Source organism: Odocoileus virginianus, chromosome 1, assembly GCF_023699985.2.
Source record: "Odocoileus virginianus isolate 20LAN1187 ecotype Illinois chromosome 1, Ovbor_1.2, whole genome shotgun sequence".
Taxonomy (NCBI): Eukaryota; Metazoa; Chordata; class Mammalia; order Artiodactyla; family Cervidae; genus Odocoileus; species Odocoileus virginianus.
The window spans coordinates 99,581,896-99,598,175 of record NC_069674.1 but is presented as its reverse complement, the minus strand read 5'-3'; the positions used below and the strand labels follow the sequence as shown (position 1 = coordinate 99,598,175).

At 38.6% G+C, this 16,280-nt stretch overlaps 1 protein-coding gene across 11 annotated transcripts in view; it reads left to right on the top strand.

Moving 5' to 3' along the window:
• The window catches only part of PPP1R9A (protein phosphatase 1 regulatory subunit 9A), a 320,114-nt gene that overhangs the window by 231,661 nt on the left and 72,173 nt on the right, over positions 1 to 16,280 (top strand). The gene's annotated exons all lie outside the window — the stretch shown is intronic.

The following is a 16,280-nucleotide window of genomic DNA, read 5'->3' as shown; positions in this document are numbered from 1 at the left end:
TTAAATTCAGTGATTATTTCTTAGAAAAGGATCATTTGATAAAGTTCTTAATTTTTAAAAGGACTAAATGCATATATCTTTAAATTATAGTACGACTTGTTTACATGACATATTGTAGGCATACTAAAATGCATAAAAACATTTTATACTTTAAATAATAAAATAATTTTTACTATCTTTAGCTGCCAGTAACAGTGATAGAGTAACTTAGAAATGGGAAGTCAGGTGTATTTAAAAGGGAGATTGTTTTATGGTGATTAGAGGAGCCAGAAAAATAGGAGAAATACAAAACCTTTTAACTTGTATGCAGACTCCAATTTGACTGGACTTTTAAAATTATTATATTTAATCATACCCTTTGGTTTATGATCTCCAGATCTCTACTAGTGGTCATTGTCGTTGAAATCCAGAATCATAAGGTACTTGGAAGACATTCAGTTAAAGATTGTGTTCATTTTTGGTCTTATAAGCAGTGCACTGCCTACAAAGCGTCTGCCTGCAATGCGGGAGACCTGGGTTCAATCCCTGGGACGGGAAGATCCCCTGGAGAAGGAAATGGCACCCCACTCCAGTACACTTGCCTGGAAAGTCCCATGGATGGAGAAACCTGGTAGGCTACAGTCCACGGGGTCGCACAGAGTCGGACACGACTGAGCGGCTTCACCTTCACTTTCAAGCAGTGCACACACGTGCACACACGCACACACGCTGAAACGCACTGTGCTCAGGAGGTGGCCTGCTGCTTCATGTGAAAGGTCTTCTCTAGTAGTGCTGTCTGTGTGTAGAAACATTATTATTCACAACACTGAGCAGAGACAGGAAGATGTAGAGTGTGAAGGGAAATCAGAAGTTAGAACAGAAAACTTTGCCTAAATAATGCCATCTTTTTGTATCTCATCTTTGGAGGTTATTTTTGTTTATTATAATTCAAGTGATTTGAATATGTTTTCTTCTTTTCTTTCCAACTACCACATTGTCATATTAATTCATGACCCAGATACAAAATATCAGATAAAATTTAAATTAAATTAAATTTCTCTCGTATTACAGACTTTGTACTTTCTAGAAACCATTCTAGAACAATTCAGTGATGAGCTGCAGAGTTAGCAATGTTACACCAATGCCATAAAAACAAACACAAATGACAGCATTTTTCCAACTTTAAAAACATCTATGAGTTGAATATAATTTTTTACCAAAAAGCTCTAAAATGCTGAAATGCACAGTGAGTGTTGGGCCTTGTTATCCCGGGAAACTAACGTTCCAGTGGGCCACAGGGGCCCTGTGGTTCCCCTTGCGTTTGCGTCTCCTGTTTTCTGTACCTTGAATGCCATTCCCTGCACTCTTTGTTGCTCTTGTTAATCCTGTTCACCTTTCAGGACTCTGTTTGGGTTTCATCCATTCCTCCAATAGCTTTCCTGGGCTCTCCCAGCTGGGCTGAGGGCTGTTTTTTACTCAGCCAGTAGCACCTCGTGTAGCTTTCCCTACCACTTTTTACCTACCACTAGTTTGTAATCTGGAGAAGGAAATGGCAACCCACTCCAGAGTTCTTGCCTGGAGAATCCCAGGGACGGGGTCGCACAGAGTCGGACACGACTGAACTGACTCAGCAGCAGTAGCAGTGTGTAGTAATCTCTTCAGTGGCAGCTTTCCATAGCTGGTTGACTTTAATACATGCAGGGATGAGTGCGACACTGGGCAGTGAGAGGAAGCCAAGACACTGAGTCGAACTGAATCACTCTAATGATACTAAGATGAAGAGTGGAGAGAAGGGTTAAGTGAGGAGAATGACGTTTAGTTAGGAACATAATCTGAAACAGTGAAAGAAAAACAGTATGGAATACAGGGATAAAAGAATCTAGTTAGGGATAGATTAGAAACTGAAGATAGGGAAAGGACTGCAGGGATAAGCTGTGCTTGTCTTTGGCACTTAGAGGGTTAGCACCTTTCTGTGGGCTTTTGCTACCACATTTTAATAGTTTTGAGAGACTATGAATTTACAAAAAGACCTTATCTTTATCATATTGCACCAAAATCTTCTGCATATAAAGCCAAGAAAAAAATAATTAATGCATATTTCATTCCTTGAAAGCCTTTGGGACCTTGGAAATAGCAACCTGGTGATTCATACTGACATGACTTCTTTTTAGTCATAACTGAATAAACATGTAGTAGAAACAGAATAGTTGGAATGGCCTAAGTGATACCAAGATCTATATTGCATAGATCTTCTCCTGCCCATTGTATGAACTTAGAAATATCCTTCCATCATAGAAATCGTTCCTGATACCAGGAATACAGTCAAACCTTTAGAGTGTGAAATGTATATAATGAGGATCGTTCCTGATACCAGGAACACAGTCAAACCTTTAGAGTGTGAAATGTATATAATGAGGTATATGGCTTTGGTACCAACACCAAATAATGATGAAAAAGAAGATTTGTAAGTTATTCCTATTCAAAAGAATAAGAAGTTCTTCCTACTCAAAATAATACAAAAAATCCTAAACAAAATAGTAGCAAACCATATTCAATAACATAAAAAAGATATCATGGCCAAGTTGAGTTTAGCCAATAATGCAAGTATGGTTTAACACTGGAAAATCAGTCAGTATTGCATCTGACATTGTACTGAAAGGCATGAAGAAATAATTAAAGAAATATATTAGAAAGAAATAAGAGTTATCATTACCAAGAGTTATCATAAGAGTTATTATTACCAAGTGATTGTTTGGAAAATCTCAAATATATATACAGAGTATACATTACAGATAGAATAATGATTTCAGCGAATTTGCTGGATGCAGAATTAATATAAAATATAACATCTATTTCACTGTACCTACATAGAGAAAATATAATTTATAAGCTATTTACCGTGTTAAAGGCAAGAACATGCCTAACAAAAGATAAGTATGACCTTCATGGAGAAAAATACATTTTATTGAACTTTATTAAAGAAAGCTTGTATAGAAAGACAAAAAAAATACCTTTTGTTGATGAACTAAGAGACCCAATAGCTTAATTCAGTCAATTTTCTGTAAGTTAATTTATATATTCAATATGATTGAAATAAAATGATTCTAAGGAATTTTTAGATGGAATTTGATAACCTGATGCTCAAATATATATGAAAGAACAGTGCACCAGAAGTAACCATAATATTTCACATGGTATTTATTATTTATTAAGAGATATTTATTATATTATGTTAAGAGATATTTATTATTAAACTGTAGCAAGTTAGAACCTAGGACAAAAGAATGGACAACTTGGTCAGTTAGCTCAGAAACAGACCCTACCACATAGAAAGTTTGTTTGTGACACAGATAACACTCTATATGAGTTGAGAAATATTAGGCTTTTCAATGAAGGGTAAATGGTAAAATTGCAATCCTCATCTCAATCTGAGCTCAAAAGTTCATTCCAGATGAATTATTACTGAAATTTGAAAAGAAAAGCTGTAAAATTTAGGATTCAGTATAGAAGAATATCTTTATGACTTCAGTGTAAGAAATGGTTCCTTACATGAGACACTTAAGCAAATCCATAAAGGAAACAATTGAGAAAATTGAATGCATTACGATTAAGAACTTCTACTTATCAAAAGAATGCTTCTGTGAAAACAAAAAGACATACCAGAAGCTGGAAGAAAATATTTGAAAAATATAAAAAACTGAAAGAAACCTATATAAAAAGTCCTCTATGAGCCAATGAGAAAAGTCTACATATAGACTATTGACTTAAATAGTCATATTGTAGGAGAAAAGAAATCTGAGTGGCCAATGAGCACATGAAAAGATGCTCAAACATATTAGGGATCAAAATGTAAAAATTAAAAACTAAAATGAAATACTATTTTCCATCTATTAAATTGATTTAAATTGGATATCTTAAGTTTTGGTGGGAATATGGACTAAAGGGAACTCTTCTCTGCAATAAATATAAATTGGCCCATTCACTTTGAAAAATGATTCAGCATTATCTAGTGAAGTTGACTCAACAATTATATTTCTTAAAATAATACCTTAGTAAAATTCTTAAATGCATGAGGTGTTGCTGTTGTTGTTCAGTCACTCAGTGATGTTTGACTTTTGTGACCCCATGAACTGCAGCACACCAGGCCTCCCTGTCCATCACTATCTCCCTGAGATTGCTCAAACTCTTGTCCATTGAATCCATGATACCATACGACCATCTCATCCTCTTGTCGTTCCCTTCTCCTGCCTTCAGTCTTTCCCAGCTCAGGGTCTTTTCCAGTGAGTCTGCTCTTCCAGTGAGTCTTTTGTACAGGTGGCCAAAGTATTGGAGCTTCAACTTCAGCATCAGTCCTTCCAATGAATATTCAGGGTTGACTTTCTTTGGGATTGACTGGTTTGATCTCCTTGCTGTCCAAGGGACTCTGAAGAGTCTTTTCCAGCACCACAATTTGAAAGTATCGGTTCTTCAGTGTTCAGCCTTCTTTATGGTCCAAATCTCACATCCATACATGACTCATGGAAAAACCATAGCTTTGACTAGACGGACCTTTGTTAGCAAAGTAATGTGTCTGCTTTTTAATATGCTGTCTAGGTTGGTCATAACTTTTCTTCCATGGAGCAAGCATCTTTTAATTTCATGGCTGCAGTCACTGTCTGCAGTGATTTTGGAGACCAAGAAAATAAAGTCTGCCACTGTTTCCATTTTTTTCCTCATCCATTGGCCATGAAGTGATGGGACCAGATTCCATAATCTTAGTTTTTTGAATGTTGAGTTTTAAGCCAGCTTTTTCATTCTGTTTCACCTTCATCAAGAGGGTTTTTAGTTCCTCTTCATTTTCTGCCATTAGAGTGATGTCATCTGCATATCTGAGGTTATTGATATTTCTCCCAGCAGTCTTGATTCCTGCTTGTGATTCATCCAGACTGGCATTTCACATGATGTACTCTGCATATAAGTTAAATAAGCAGGGTGACAATGTACAGCCTTGACATACTCCTTTCCCAGTTTGGAACCAGTCCATTGTTCCATACCAGTTCTAACTGTTGCTTCTTGACCTGCATACAGGTTTCTCAGGAGGTAGTTCAGGTGGTCTGGTATTCCCATCCCTTTAAGAATTTACCACAGTTTGTTGTGGGAGCACAGTGTAATATTCTTGTAACAGAAAAGAACTGGATACAACTGATAAGTCTATCAAGAAGAGAATAGGTTAATATATTGAGGTATATTCAGTGGAATGCCATACAGAAGATGGTTCTGCAGTTCATAACAGAGGGATTTCAGGAGCCTGTAATTAAAAGGAGAAAGGCACAGAAGAATACATGATTCCATTTGTATGAAGTTTAAAATCATGTAAAAATTACTGATACATTACTTAGTCATACAAAAATATAGTAAAACTAAAGAGAAATAAGAATGATAAAAATCAGAATTATTCTGAAGGGCAAGAGACTAAACTACTATAGAATCAAGAGGCACACGGAGAGGATTATAATTGAAATGCAGTGGTACTGCTCCTTAAGTTGTTAGTTCATTTGTGGTGGTTATATCCTTATTTCATTGTATTTTTGTATATTGCATAAATATTTGTGTCAACTCAATATTTAATTAAAAAAAGTTAAAATCTATCCTGTCCAATTGCTTGTATTTAACATATAAGAGTATAAAATGGGTATAAAATGAATATGACATGATTCCTGCTCTCCAGGGCCCTATAAAATGACTTCAAGACTTTGTGTCTCAAAGTGGGACTCTCATAGTACTTCTTTAAGATTGCAAATTTCTCCACCCAACCTTGCATCTGCTGGAACTGAATATGCACTGCAAATGGCCTAGGGCTATGGGAGTTTGTGGGACGGATTAGGTATAAGCAGGGCTGGAGCTGTCCAGTTTAAAGATGCCAGGAAAACTGACAAGAATACTTTTGAGTGCTGGTATTGCAGACACTTTTCAAGAAGAAATTGTTGTCACAAACCACCAGATAGCCATAATGAGGAAAGAAGTAAAATTATTCTCCCTCAAAGGAAATTATAAGTTTGAAAGTACATTTATTATTAATCCATAGAAACACCACCAATGATATTTTTGTTGGTCTTACTTTTTGTTTACTATAAATTCTGTAGCTGTAATTTCTAGATCTATGTGATAATCAGCATTTTTGCAATAATATGAGTCAATTTTTATATGAATACACTGTATTTTCCAAGATTCAATTAGCTGTACAATTAAATAATTATGGAAAAAATACTAGTGTGCCACTTGGTCAGTGAAGTTGTTCTCTTCTGCAGATTAAAGATTCAGGAAAATACAAATCTCTTAGTCTCTGCCCACAGCTCTGCCGGCATCAAAATAAGTGCTTCATTGTTTCCTTAGCAAGTAACATGAAACTCAAGGAAGGCTGCCAATTTGAAATTGCAGTGTGACATTTGAATTACAGAGGTCTACTTTGGTCTCTTGACTGTTTAGTTCTAGATATCAGTGGGAAAAATAGGGATCACTGGTTCCCTCCTCATATAGAATATATTCATCAGAGACTTAAAGACAATGACATTTATATCTTAGTAAGTAGCTATCATTTATAAAGAGGAATTGAATTAGAAATATTGAGTCATGGAAAAATATACTTTATACTCCCAGGAAGCTTAGTATTTTGCTGTGGAAACAAATATATATGGTAAAGAATTTAAGTCATTTTCAAAGCAGTCTGTCAAAAGGCCAGAAAACTGTAGTCTAAAAGAATCATCACAACAAAGGACACACAAAAGTAAAAGCGTGAGTTTGAGGCTTGTGCTTTCAGTTTTTATTTTCAAGAATGTGTTTGTTGTTATTGTTTAATGTTTTCTGTAATTAAGAAGCTGGGCTAATACTGGGTGAAGTCAAGAAATTAAAAGACCAGTTTACCTGCAGAGTATATGAAAGGAGTAACGGTTGGAAAGTCTTCAACAGAGTAAACTGAATAATGTTATAGAAACTTCAAAAATGAGCTGAATTTCTAGGCAGTTTTTGAAATTGACACAATATTGTAAAGCTACCTTACCCCAATAATAACAATAATGATTGGGAAACAGTTCTCTCCAGGGCGCTAACATTTCTGAGGCAGTGACTGCTTTTTGTTCTATGTCTGTTCAAGTCCCCTGTGATTACACAGTGGAAGTGACACAGAGATTCAAGGGGTTAGATCTGTTAGACAGAGCGCCTGAAACATTATGGATGGAGGTTCGTGACATTGTACAGTTATGGTCCTAACAGAAGCAGAAGGTATTAAGAGGTGTCAAGAATACACAGAAGAACTATACAAAAAAGATCTTCATGACCCAGATAACCATGATGGTGTGATCACTCCCCTAGAGCCAGACATTCTAGAATGTGAAGTCAAGTGGGCCTTAGGAAACATCACTCCAAACAAGGCTAGTGAAGGTAATGGAATTCCAATGGAGGTATTTCAAATCCTAAAAGATGATGCTCTGAAAGTGCTGCACTCAATATGGCAGAAAATTTGGAAAACTCAGCAGTGGCCACAGGACTGGGAAAGGTCAGTTTTCATTCCAATCCCAAAGAATATTCAAACTACTGCACCATTGCACTCATCTCACACACTAGCAAAGTAATGCTCAAAATTCTCCAAGCCACACTTCAACAATACATGAACCATGAACTACCAGATGTTCAAGCTGGATTTAGAAAAGGCAGAGGAACCAGAGATCAAATTGCCAACATCCATTGGATCATTGAAAAAGCAAGAGAGTTCCAGAATAACATCTACTTCTGCATTATCAACTACGTCAAAGCCTTTGATTGTGTGGATCACAACAAACTGTGGAAAATTCTGAAAGAGATGGGAATACCAGACTACCTGACCTGCCTCCTGAGAAATCTGTATGCAGGTCAAGAAGCAACACTTAGAACTGGACATGGAAAAACAGACTGGTTCCAAATTGGGAAAGGAGTACGTCAAGGCTGTACATTGTCACCCTGCTTATTTAGCTTATATGCAAAGTATATCATGAGAAATGCTGGACTGGATGAAGCACAAGCTGGAATCAAGATTGCCGAGGGAAATATCAATAACCTCAGATATGCAGATAACACCACACTTATGGCAGAAAGCGAAGAAAAACTAAAGAGCCTCTTGATAAAAGTGAAAGAGGAGAGTGAAAAGTTGACTTAAAACTCAACATTCAGAAAACTAAGATCATGGCATCTGGTCCCATCACTTCATGGGAAGTAAATGGGGAAACAGTGGAAACAGTGACAGACTTTATTTTTTTGGACTCCAAAACCACTGCAGATGGTGAGTGCAGCTGTGAAATTAAAAGACGCATGCTCCTTGGAAGAAAAGTTATGACCAACCTAGACACCATATTAAAAAGCAGGGACATTACTTTGCCAACAAAGGTCTGTCTAGTCAAAGCTATGGTTTTTCTAGTAATCATGTATGGATGTGAGAGTTGGACTATAAAGAAAGCTGAGTGCAGAAGAATTGATGCTTTTGAACTGTGGTATTGGAGAAGACTCTTGAGAGTCCCTTGGACTGCAAGAAGATCCAGCCAGTCCATTCTAAAGGAAATCAGTCCTCAATATTCATTAGAAGAACTGATGCCGAAGCTGAAGCTCCAATACTTTGGCCACATGATGCAAAGAACTGACACATTTGAAAAGACCCTGATGCTGGGAAAGATGGAAGGTGTGAGGAGAAGGGGATGACAGAGGATGAGCTGGTTGGGTGGCATCACCGACTCAATGGACATCAGTGAGTAAACTCCAGGAGCTGGTGATGGACAGGGAGGCTTGGTGTGCTGCAGTCCATGGGGTTGCAAAGAGTTGGACACGACTGAGCGACTGAAGTGAACTGAATCAGTGACACCACCTCTATCCTGGAAGGCATTCAGGTTGACGTCAGCTCACTGGCCAGGGTTTTTATGGATTATAGAATTGCCTTCACCCCTAGATTTCTCCCTTTTGGTCCCATTCCTGGTCTGTAAAATCACTGATCTCTCCTGCTATATTTGAGGGTATAGTGGTATGGCACTAAAGGCCCTGATACCTGATACCACCCTGATACCTTAGACCAAGTGAAAAACTCAGTTGAAGAAGCTTAAGGAGAAAGCCCCTGGGTTTTTAAAGTAGACCTTGATGGTTTGTGGAATTTGTTTAGCCAGGAGGGTCTGGAAGCCTGGGGAGTATGGTCAGTCTCAGAACTGCAAGTTGGTCTCATTCTGCTATTTGGAGTTCTTTTAATAGTAGTTTTAATTATATGCTGTGGGAAAGACTGAATAGATGTTGTCTGGCCACTCTTGGCCACACGTATCAATGTAGTCAAGGGAATGCCATACTCATGGGAAGATTCATCAGATACCCAGATGGTGCAGAAATGAGGGTGAATATTATTGGAAAACAATTCCCCCAGTGCTCTCTCACTTTTCTGCATATGTTGTGAGCAGAGGCAGTAATGGCCTTTGTTTCAGATTATTTTTTCAATGATATTTTAAATAGTGAACAGCCTTGGAAAATAGAGATAGTGTCTCCCTTTAAGGTAGGTGACAGACTTGCTTATCGCCTTTGATAAAAAGTTTGAGTTTCCTAAGCTCAGAATTCTTAACAATAGGTTTTTATGTTCATACCCTCTGCTCCATTTTGAGACCATGACAGAATCCTGGATTTAATCTTTGTTTGGAAGCCGTTTCTTAGTCTCAGAATCGAGACTCTCAGAACCATCAAGTTTTGTTGGTTCCTTTCTGTTCATCTGTCCTCTGAATTGACCTCTAATCATCATATTTTACTATAAGCAGCAGAAAGAAAGCAGACAGTGCCTTCAACACTTTGTTTGGAAATCTACTTCTCTAGTTCACTTGGTTGAGTAGGAGTATTTCCTATGTCCTGCTTCAGAAGGTGATAATGTGGCTAAGCTTTCTGCCACTACAGCCTTTTCAAGGCAGTTAGGCTGCTTTAACATACTCTTCAAAATCCTCCCTGCCTTCAGTCCAGCCTGATTCCAGACTTCCCCGTTTTGCTTTGTTTTATTACGGCTGTGCTGTGCTGAGTTGCTCGTCGAGTCTGACTCTTTTGTGACCCCGTGGACTGCAGCCCGCCAGGCTCCTCTGTCCATGGGGTTCTCCAGGCAAGAAGACTGGAGTGGGTTGCCATGCCCTCCCCCAGGGGATAAGTTCCCAACCCAGGGATCAAACCCAGGTCTCCCACATTGCAGGCAGATTCTTCACAGTCTGAGCCCCCAGGGAAGCCCCCCTTTCTGCTGTTCTATAATAAATTACCACCAGAACATAGCAACTTAAAATAAATACTCACAGATTACAGTATCTATAGGTCAGTTTAGCTGGATATCTCTGACTCAAGCTATCTCACAAAGCCAAAAGTAAGGTTGTAGCTACGGCTTCAGTCACACACATGCTCAACTTGGCGAAGGTCTGCTCCAAGCCCACTCACAGCTGTTGACTGAATGCAGGAGATCCACTTCCAACTCGGCAGGCCTCAGGTCCTTGCTGGCTATTGGCCAGAAACAGCAGTTTCTTGTGATAGGGGCCTCTCCATAGGACTACATACAACATGGTGGCTTGGCTTTCAAGAGCAAGAAGACAAAAGAGATGCCAGTCACAGGTTTTTGAAAACTCATCTTAAAAGTGACATTGCATCACTTTTGTTGTATCCTGCTTGTTAGAAGCGAGTCTCTAGATTCAGTGCCTATTCAAGGCAAAAGGTTATAGAAGTCCATGAGGAAGGGATCAATGGGGCTTATTTTAGAGCCTTCCTACCATAGTGGTAAAGAGCTTTTGAGGAGTATACTTTTGAACAGGAAGGCAGGGGCGGGGGTGGGGGGAGCTAAAGAAAACTACAATTCTGTAAAGTCTTAATTCTAGTTTTTGAATGATCTACCACAATTACTAGAAAATTTTAAGAAGGGTTAAAGATGAGTTTGAGTTCTTACAGAAGATTGTACAGGCAAATCTTAAATCTATCTGGTCAGAATTTTAGGAGGAATAATCTGCCAGCAGATTATTAATAATCTGCCTACCTTCAGGAGCTGAGCATCTGAAGGCAGGGAACACAAGAGGCATTATAAGTAATAGAGATAGAGATGTTAGATGTTTCTTGATTTGGTGATGAGACAGTAAGAATGGAGTGAAATTTCAGAAAACATTCTGAAAACAAAGATAAAATTTTGAATGACTTGATAAATGAGAAATGAATATATGTCTTGAGCTGTACATCTTGTCAGATGTTTTACATATTTTATTTCTTTGAGTCCTCTCAGTACCTATGAGATTGGAATTTTTCACACCGTTTTATAAAGGAAAAGATCACAGGAGACACAAGCTAAATGACTTGCCCACTATCACACAACAGTGGTATTGCTTTTTCTCTGTTGGGGCCCTGGTCTCTGCAGCTCCCAAGCCGTGCTCTTTTCTGTTGTACTGTTCTGTGGCATTGTCTTGGAGAAAAAGAAGACAGTGGAAATAATCATAGTCCTGATGATTATCATAGTCATCTAGTCATTTAGCATATTCTAGGCACTGCGATTGGAGAAGGCAATGGCACCCTACTCCAGTACTCTTGCCTGGAAAATCCCTTGGACGGAGGAGCCTGGTAGGCTGTAGTCCATGGGGTCGCTAAGGGTCGGACATGACTGAGCAACTTCACTTTCACGCACTGGAGAAGGAAATGGCAGCCCACCCCAGTGTTCTTGCCTGGAGAACCCCAGGGACGGGGAAGCCTGGTGGGCTGCCGTCTATGGGGTCGCACAGAGTCGGACACGACTGAAGCGACTTAGCAGCAGCAGGCACTGTGGGTAATACTTCGAATATATCACTGCTAGAAATTCTCCCAACAATGTTATGAAGGTGTCATTATTCCCATTGACATGAAAAGAGATCAAATGGCCCAGCGTTACAAAACCTGGACACACAGAAGTCAACTGACAGAAGACGGGAAGAGAGATGCCTTTTCAGAGATGGGGATGCTTTTGCTGAAAGTCCTCTGGATGGTTGGCGCAGACTGAGGAATTTTAAACATTAAAGTGTTAGTTTGAGATCTTCCTCCTCCAGAGAATAAGCAACTCTCTTCTGTCCTCCCACAGAACTGAGTCTGAAAATATATATAACCAAATTCAATTCCAGTAAACAAATTCCAACAAAAGCTGCATAATTAAGGCTATTTTTATGATTAGCACCATTTAGTTTCCCTGAATTTACCAGAAAAAACATTGCCTCAGCAAAAATGACTGCTAATGGCTGAACCTAACAACAACAGAAAATCCCCAGAAGGGTCATGAGGCCCCAGCTGCAGCTGTGCTTTCACCGTATTTCTTACTTGAAAGCTGAGAATCAACAGGAAAATCAGGCTCTACCGTGCTGTGTAGATGTGGCTAAAACTATTAATTTATTCAGCAAACATTTGTTCAGTGCCTACTACATGCCAAGCAGTGTGCGAGGCCACACTGGAATTACAGGCATAGATTATACCTGGCATCCTCAAGGAATGTGCCATTGAAAAAAGTTGTTGGGAGAAGGCAGATAAAAAAAGAGCCAAGTTTTATGGATAAGGTATGGCTTGTCACAGAAACATTAGGAGGTGGATTAGAAGAGTCTTAAAGGCGGCAGCTAAGGATGTGCTGAGGAGATGGATCTTCATTTGGACCGTTAGGGGAAGGGGGGGGTCAGTGAGTGAGGAGAACAGAGACCTGGAAGTTGGCTTGACCTTGGGTGGAAGCTAGTGCCGACTCCAAAGCCGAGAACCCCAGGGAGAGGAGTGAGTTCCGGAAAGGGAGAAGTGTTACTTCAAAGATGACTGGTTTGCTTTTAAAAGATCTGTGTGGCCAGGGTTTCTAGGACATTATGTTTGTGAGACCGAAAGCAAACAGATGTCTGGTTCCAAGATTTGGTGAAGCTTTAGCCTGTTCTAATGTGGTATAAGTGCTGCCACCAGCAGCAGTGGTCACTTTGAGCATCTGCCATGTGCCTGCCCTCATGTTGAATATTCTGCAGGCGCCGTCTAACTAAATGTCATGAAAACCTTGTTACTCTAAGGAACTATTTGTATCCTCACTTTATGGATCTGGCGATTGAAACTTAGATCTGAAAAGTAACCTCGCCAACATCAAGAGCTGAAATTTGAACCCAGGCCCAAGTGATTTCAAAACCAAGTCTCTTTCATTGGTCGTTGCTATAGCAGATACTGTCTGTTCCTTTGTAAAACCTATTCTGAGATCTACGGCCCTCCTGAGTTTTCAAGGCTCTAGCATGTCTCCATGCTTCTGGTCCCTCTAGGACACCCGGAAGAGGCAGAAGCTGTCAGTTGTACTGTAATTATGAGTCTTTATCAAATCCTCTGATGGAATATGAGTATAAAGGAAGTTGTATCTATGAAAGCAGATAAAATTCTTTGTAGAGATTCAGAGAAGACTGATAGCTCAAGAAAATTAGAATGAAAAGGAAATGCAAAAGAGAAAAGCTATAAAAATCTAGAGGAATTTCACACTCATTTTGCCTTGCAAGTATCTTTTTCATCATTTTGAGACAGTGCATTAATTCTTTGGAGTATACAAGCTCTGGTTCTGGTTTATATTAAGAAGGAGTACTACGTGAAACATCAGTCAGCATACCTGTGAGCCAAACCTTTTGAAGGAGACTTCTGTGCGCTTGCCCAGGGTGAGCATACTATGAGAGAAAAGAGGACAAGAACTTTGGGGCTCACTACAGGCAGGCGCACGTCTTCAGAGTGAACTGAGGATAAGGTTCAAAGATGCAGAGAGTGCATCTCAACACAACAGGATTATGCACCAGGGCTTTTGGTTGGAGAAAAATGAAAGGAATGTATTTCCATCTATTTTTCTGCAAAGCTTTAGTTCTGTAGACTGCAAACAGCATAGCATAGGAGAAAGAGCATGGGCCATGGGATATGTTAAATGTGTAGCTTCAGGAACATAACTAATTGACCTTGAGGAAAGTTTCTGAACCTCAGTTTTCTCAAGTTAACATGGTATAGTAATATCAGACAGTTTTTAAAGAATGTACAGTGTTGGGCACATTGTAAGTAACAAAAAAAAAAAATCACTATTCTTTTTTTTACCCCTTTGGGAGGCTATTTAAAAATATAAGATGTTAGTCAAGAAGGTAGATAAGATGATGAAATGGCAAGATATTCTTGCCTCATTTAAAGTAGATTTGCAAGTTGGGACAAAGAACTTTCAAGAGTTTCTGTTTACTTAAAAGATGTTGAGTATTTTCAGAATAAAGAGATAAAGAGAAGAAGGATCAGGATACCAATGGAAACACTTTGTTGTAGCAGGTTTGGGGGGGTACAACATTGTCAATTTTCCTCTGTAAATGTCAAATTCAATCCAATTTAATTTTGAGGTTTATGAAATTCTGAATCAGTCCATGTAATTTATTTTATATTTGCTGACTAACCATAAAAGTAATTTCCATTTTCCACAAAGATAAAAGAATTAGAAGAACATATATTCTGAGTCTACTAAATGTAACTTTTAAACTTCCAGGTGTTTATGGGGTTCTGTAGTAAATCCATACTTTATTCTAAAGCCTGTTTAGGATGGGAGTGATAAATAATCAATGAGAGAGAATGGCAACATACTTTTAAACACTATATTCAGAGTTTCTGATAAATAATAGTAGAATAAAGACAGTAAAATACTCATCTTGTCCTCAGGATGCTTATGAGATTAATTAGAGAAAACACTAGTAGGTGGAAAGATGAAATGAAAGATAACAAATTTTAACAGAATTGCAGGCAGTTTGGGTATTAAGAAGGAGACTGGCAAGGTGAAAAAACAAATCAAAACAATTCTTAGTGACTTACATTTATAAAAACAATTTCGATGCCTCAAATGGATAACAAAGCCAGAATTACACTTAGAGGTGAGAACTGCATATATTGTACAAACCCTAATCCTGTTATTCACTAAAAGGAGTGTTAAAAAATTAATGTGATATAATGCTGCCTTCTCATCAAATGACTTTACAGGGCATTTTCTTGATAGGTTAGAAAACTTCCTAGCAGGTTATAGATATTACCAAGTAAATGCAATTGGCATTCTTGGATTCATTTTTTTAAAAATATTTTTCAAGATCCTATTATAGGTTAGGCCTCTTCCTAGGCACATATTTATGTTCATTCCCTTAGACATGGTGAAGAAGTATCTATTTTCAAGCTGTTAAAGGAAAATCAAATCATTCATTTCAACTCTAAGGTTTAAAAAGTGCTATGCCGTCATCAGACTTGAAATTTAACTTCAGATTTTACTGAGTCATTCATGATGTTTATCAAATTGATGTGATATAGAAGTGAACTTTATATACCGAGCTTAGGCCTTCATACTTGCTGGTGGTTGTAACTACAGGGTTAAGAATAAGTGCAGAGTTTTACACCTCTAAATCCGAACTGTCAGCAGGGTGTCTTGAGATCATGTACTTGCCAGTCTTGCTACATTTCTGTTCGTTAACATCCCTGGGATTCATCAAGTACCTATTAGCTCTAAAACTATGTATAAATAGAAGATGAATTAATGTACAGAGTCTCTCACACACACACAAACCAGGTCTGGAGTTAGAGTCCTTTTAAGGTTTACAGGAACTAATCATGCCACAGAAGGAAGCCCTGGGAACACCCAGCCCCCACTGTTCAGCTACCTTCCCTCCCGGTGCCACTGGTCCTTAGAGTGATGTTTACAGTTCGGGTCATTTCAGACGTTTCTAAAGACTCCTAGGATTCCAGGTGCTGATGAACTATACAGTTTCAACATGGAGGCCAGCCACTGCTTTCCCTTTCAGTCAGGCATCTCTGATTTTTTTTGTGGGGGAAACAGGGAGTTCTAATGTGTAACTAGTGTGGAAAGTCACTGCCCAGTATCAAATATCCTGAGCTTACTTGTATACACAAACGCCACCAAAGTCAGAGTCTTCATGACAATAGTCTCTGTGTGTGGGAGAAGAGTCTGAGTATGCTGCGTCATCCTTTGTTGTTCATCATGCTCAGTGGCCTCCAGAAATTGTGTGTACGTCTGGACACTGCAATTTAAGAGAGAAATTTGAGAACCTGGAGAGATGTCAGTGTACAGGCAGAAAGACAATTACACAGAATGAGACCTAGGAGGAAATTGCAGTTATTTTACTTTGAAAGAGAGAATTCAGAATGGCAATAATAATGATCTTTCAGAAATTAGGAATTATTACACTGAAGTTAATGACTGGATTTCCTTCATTTGCAAACAGAGTCAAGTAAATACATTTTCAGGTTTAGCAAGAACACTTTAGTGTAGAACCAAAAGATAA